Genomic DNA, 6,439 nt, shown 5'->3' on the forward strand with positions numbered 1-6,439 from the left:
ATTAATGCACTGTCCTTCCCATAGTGGGGTAAAACAACAATTTCGTCATTTCGCAGGTTTTGTGGGTTACCAGTTTGGCCAGGACTCAGGGGAGACTACCACCTGGGCTCAGCTGGAATGGTCCCCCAGAATATTGCCTCTCCAGCATGGCAGTTTCAGGGCAGTTAGGTTTCCATAGCAATTGGTTTCTCCCAGAACAAGTGTCCCAAGAGAACCAGAATGCTGAGTGGCCTTTTACGATCTATCTTTAGACATCCTGTAACCTCATTTCCACTATACCCTATTGCAGTGGCTCTCAGTCAGGGGCAATTTTGCCCCCCACAGGACGTTTTGGTTTGTACAAGTTGGGAGTGGTAGGGGACAAGACCAGAGGCATCTGGTGCCTCAAGCCCCAGCTGCCGCCAAACATTCTGCAGTGCACGATCCTGTCTGTTACGATAGCCCCCAAGAGTAAAGAAGCTGTCGCCCCAAATGCCAATGGTGTCAAGGTTGAGAAACCCTGCTTCATTGGCGGGGGCAGCCACAGCCTGCCAGAGTGAAGGAGAGGGAACACAGATACCGATTCTCAATGAGACAAGAGTCAAAATACTCTGTGGACAGTTTTAAAAACTGCCACAGAGCCAACAATTTACATTTTTTCTCTAACAGAGAGACCAAGTTTTCTAGTCACCTAATTCACTGGCGGTAGATTCTAAAAAGAGAGAAGAAAGCTGTAATGGTTTCAACACCCTGTAAAACTAAATGTGAATGTCAATTCCTAGATAAAGTCACACGGCCAAACAGGAAAGCCGAGGCCCAGATACCAGTTCTATAATTTGATGTCCTCAAGACATTATTTGCTCTTGACTTTCATGTTTCTACTTCTTTTCACTCATTCCAATATTGTCCAGCTTTAGATGAATGCTATTTTTAGACATTAGTGTGGATATATTTAAACGTAACTTCAAGCCAACCTGCCTGAAATGTAGAACACATTTTTAAACCCCAGAGCTCCAGGAGGGGAATAGCATTGCTGGATGGCAACCTGTGTCTCAGATGTCAGCAGCCTGAGGAGCCCTGGAAAGTTTCTCTCACAGCCCCTTCTTGTCGAAGAACGGCTGGCTCAGTGAGGACAGAGCCTCCCTGGAGACTGTTCCCTAGAGCCAGGGTAACATGTGGGGTGGCAGGACTGGAGGCAGCGAATGCCAGTGAGTACACTGGCCAGTTTCATAGAATGGGCAATAGAAGCTGGAGAGAGTTAATTGCACCAACACCTTTTCTTTCGAGTCGTTCCTCTTTTACTCTTTCCTAAGAATGTCTATGTACATTCCTTTATTTTTTCTGTCTTTCCTGCTGTCTTCAGACAAAGCACCTGACTTCTTAATCATATTTTCTTCTGTTGATAAAAGAGGGAGATAATCTGGTTTCATTCTGGTATTCGCCAGATATTTCTGGAACATCTCTTAAGTTCTGGGTTCTGTACAGGGTATTAAAAAGTGTAAGAGTCAACAAACAGACCCAAACCCACTGACAGAACCCCAGAGGCCACCTGGCCCCACATAGTCTAGTGGGAGATAAGCCCAACTTATACTTACATAAAATAATAGTATATAATAATGCATATTCTGTAATACGTATACTCAAACATACATTCATATTTCTATGAATTATAAATGAGGAAAGAACCTATCTATGCTAAAAGTGCCCAGAAGCCTTCCTGGAGTCAAAGAAATCTAAATCAAGAGTCAGTGAGATGCAAAACAGTTGGGGAGAAGTTGGAGGGGGGGGCGTGGAGAGAGAACAAAATAGATGAATTCCCCTTTTTAAGTTCAATGTTGTTGTTGTGGTCATTGTGGTTGTTGTTGATCCATTATTGGATTTTCTACCTGTTTGCATACAAATTTAAGATAGTGGAGACAAATTCCTAACTCTTTATACAAAAGTGGCAAGTAATTTAGAATGGGTTATTGGGTATTTGCTCCATACATCTTTATTTTTCTTCACGTGGATATGTGCCTTCACAATATTACATCCTTTTTGCCTGTTTTGACCTATTTATACAACCCAGGAAAAACTAATTTTATCCCTCTTCATTTCAGGTAATTTTTTTTCTTTTCAGATCAACCTGATGCTCGCCAATGATCTAAGGTGTGCCTTGAACCAAGCTCTTGAAGCAGACTCCATGCCCAGAACAGTTAGCTCTCACTTCTAACAGCTTAGCATTTTCCCTGAAAAAGCCACAAAGCTATTTTAACTTTCATCTCTGGATAGTGTCCTGAATAACAAACACATTTGTTAGTAGTGTGAACAATGGCCAGTTTGCTAATTACCTTCACTTTTCAAACACTGCCTGATTGAACTGGGCTCTGTTTTCCCGCACAGTTCAATCACTTCTGTACAGAAAAATAGCTTCTCCACCTTCATGCTATACTTAATAAAAATGCTCCAAACTGGCTTGTTCCTAATACCAGTTATACAGACAGCCCTCCAAACTGCAGACATCAATGCTTTGTGGATCATCATAAAAGAAGGAAGGTTTTCAATGAGAAGGAAAGATACAGTTTAACTCTAAAGATAATCATCAGGGTTTTCAAAATCTCTCTTTTCCCATCCCTCACCCAGGCAAGCAGAGTGAGAATCAGTAACCACCCGGATGGAAACATCCTCCTGTAATAACTCTGAAGTTCAAGATTTCCCAGTTGGGGGGCGCGGGGAAGGGCACACAGTCTAGCCCAGTGCAAGTCCTCTACATTCTCTTCCATGGTTGCTCCCAGACCACAGTCTTTGACCTGACTCCTGAGCTCCAACCCAGTGCTCACCTTTTACTCCCTCTCTGATATTTATTTTTATCCTTCTGACATCTGTTCTCATTTTTTGCTGTTTTTTCACCCTTTCCCCAAGATTTCAACTTGATTGATTACAATGTAATCATAGCTATAGATTTGGCCTTATGACTATCAAATATGTGGTTCTAGGTTCCAAAGTTCGTGGCCTCAGGCTGCTTAGAGTACTCGTTGTTTGACCCCCAGGACTCTGTTCCTAAGACTGCCTCAGTCAAGGAGAGAGTCTTAGTATGTCTCAGGCAATCCCTAAAGTGGAAATTTATCTGGAAATAATATAACACCCTGGTTAAGATTGTGGAATCTAGAATTAGACATACTTGGATTTAAATATCAGCTCCATAAAAACATAAATTTAAATATAAAAAATAAAAATAAATAAATACCAGCTCCATGAATTACCACTTATGTGACATTTACAAGTTTAGTTACAATCCTTTAGATTTAATTTCTTCATTAAGTGTTGATGTTGATAGTACCTACCTTTGGGTTTGTAAGAACTAAATAAGACAAAGATAGCAAATGATTAGCCCACAGGCAAATAGATATCATTATTAATATCATTATTAGCATTGTTGGTAGTACTGTATTAGCAATAATGAATTACAACAAAGGGCATTTAAAATTATCTTTTTTTATAATTCCCACAGTAGTTATCACATACCTCCTATAGGGTGCACATTCAGTAGACACAAGCAGATTGACTTGATATGTTCATAATTAGTGAGGCCATTTCAAAGTGGGAAAGCAATTTTTGGTGCTGACACAAATTGTGGCCATTGAAGATTTTGTCTAACATGGAAACAATACCATTACTTAACGATTGTGTTTGCCGTAGGAGTGTCACAAATATTTCATTGAAACTACAAATGAGGAAATTGTCATTTAATTTTAAAAAATTCAAACTCACTTCTCTACCTTTACAATCCTATACCTTTCCCTAAATCAGGAAGTGTCAAACGTCAATTTATATCAGGACAACTGAGGATTCCCCAAACCTGCCTCCAGATGTATATGTGTGTCATGAGCCAGGAATCTGCATTTTTAACAAGTATCCCATATCATTCTTCTTACAGTACTGCCCAGACCTCAAACCTGAGGACAATTTTTTTGAATAGAAAAGGTCAGAAAAAAAATCAAAACCTCCTTTGCTATTATTTTTAATTGAGATATAATTGACATATTAATTTCAGGTGTCCAACATAGATCAATATTTACATATGCTGTGAAATAATCAGCACAGGAAGTCTGATTAATATCCATGACCACATACAGTTACAAACTATTTTTCTTGTGTTGATAACTTTTAGTTATCTGCTCTTAGTAACTTTCAAACATACGCAGCAGTTTTGCTAACTAAAGTCACCATGCTGTACGTTTCATCCCATCATTTGTGTTACAGCTGGAAGTTTATACCTTTTGACCCCCTTCACTCACCCCATACCCCACCTCTGGCAGCCACCAAATATATTCTATGTATCTGTAAGTTCGATTCTTTAAAACATGTTTGATTATCAAGTTTTGCAACTGAATTATCTTAGTAATTGTTAAAGTCTCTATTTAGCTCTTTGCACGTGGATGAGAGAAAAGGATTGGTGCAAAGAGGTATTTTGCTGCTTCCCTTCATGTGTTAGTTTTAAATGCCTTCAAAAAAAATTTTTTTAATGTTTATTTATCTCTGAGAGAGAGACAGAATGCAAGCGGGGGAGGGGCAGAGAGAGAGGGATCATCTCTCTCCAAAGCAGGCTGCAGGCTCTGAGCTGTCAGCCCAGAGTCTGATCGGGACTCAAACCCACAAATGGCGAGATCATGACCTGAGCTGAAGTCAGATGCTTAACTGAGCCACCCAGATGCCCCTAAAAAGTCATTTTTGACTTCAAAAAATTGTTGCTATGACCTCCTTGGACTTGCTTCACATGTAAATCATGGGTCAGAATGGCAGTCCCTGTCATGAACAAGGCCCACGCCTTTCCCAATACATCCATTTCCTGCTATTCTATTCTATCCTAAATGCATGTCTAAACCCCATGCTCAGAACCAGTTTATTATCCAAAATGTCGCATCATACTCCATGCAATTGGCTTCCATATATATAAGAACGTGAAATTAAAAAAAAAAAAAAAATGTGTCTCCACAAATTCAGAAAAAAGTTTTCTTTTGGGCAACAAATAGGCCCCAAAGAGGATAAATGAGCAAGAGGCGATTCTGTGTCCACAGTCTATATTTTAATAACTTGTTAGACCCTTTATGTATGATACTAAATTCTCTGAAGGCCACCAGATATACACCTAGTGCTGGGTCAGATCAATGCTCTAAGGAATCTTCTGGAGCTTTACTGAATAGTAGGAATGAAGCAGAAGCTTAGTCTTAGCTGAAGTAGAGATAAATTTAGGAAGGAGTTAATTATATTTCTCTTTTTTGATACCTCAGCCAAAAGATGCTCTAAAATATAAAGATGAATATATGTCACAAATGGGAAATGTGTGGAGATTATCCCATTCTGGGTCTCCTAGGGCAGTCACATTTCCTAAAAAATGTTCCTAAGAGGTAGGACTATATATAGTAAATAGGTTAAAGCAAAAAGACACAGGCCCATCTCATTTAGCCCTGAGGATTTGTTTGAGCTAAATGAATAAAGGCTATTAGAGCCACTGTGATGTAATCCTTATGTAGAGGAATTTCCACTTGCTGAATTTATTATATATGTAATTACATGCTCATTGATTGATGTCTTTATTATCTGGAGATTAGGTGGTATTATTCAAGTGTAGGCACAGCCAGACACAGAGCATAACCCACATTCTCCTGATATTTACCTGCCAGAGTATATAACAAAGTTAAATTTTAATATCTAGCAAGCACATTAGTCACTGGGATAATACTCTGTTTTTTGTTTTTCATTCCTTTGGAAAGCAAATCATTTTCTGTGAATGTAAGGCTTCCCTGAGGGAAAGAAAGTAACAAAAACTACCTTAGGTAGTTGAAACAAATGGTTTGACCATTGTGGTATACTGAATAATGGCCTCCCAAAGATGTCCACATCCTAGAGCCCCACACCTATGTTAACCCGTGTGGCAAAAAGGACCTTGTGGATGTGACTAAATTAAGGATTTTAAGATGGGAAATTACCCTGGATTATCCAGATGGGCCTATCTAATCAGGGGGTCTGTCTAAGAGGGAGTCAAGAAGATTAAGATCAAAGAGAGGACAGATGTAGAGGTTGGGGTGATGAGCTTTGAAGGTGGATGATGGGGCCACAAGCCAAGAAATTCAGGATGCCTCTAGAATCTGAAAAAGACAAGGAAACAGATTCTTTCCAAGAGTTTCCAGATCGAATGCTGACCCCTTGATTTTAGGTCCACAAGACTATTTTGTACTTCTTACCTCCAGAACTGTAGGATAATACACTTATGTAGTTTTAAGCCATTGCATGTGAGGCAATTGGTCAGAGCAACAACAGGAAAGGAATGCAGCCATTGTGCCTTATACTGAGACCTGCGCGGTCTGGTTCATAAGACAGATGTGGTTCTGGTTAACAAGGTTTATAAAGATTAATCACTATGCAAGATAATGCTAATTGAGATATGCATGTAAAGAGAAATGAGGTGAACACAGGACTG

This window comes from Panthera onca, chromosome C2 (assembly GCF_046562875.1).
Source record: "Panthera onca isolate mPanOnc1 chromosome C2, mPanOnc1 haplotype 2, whole genome shotgun sequence".
NCBI lineage: Eukaryota > Metazoa > Chordata > Mammalia > Carnivora > Felidae > Panthera > Panthera onca.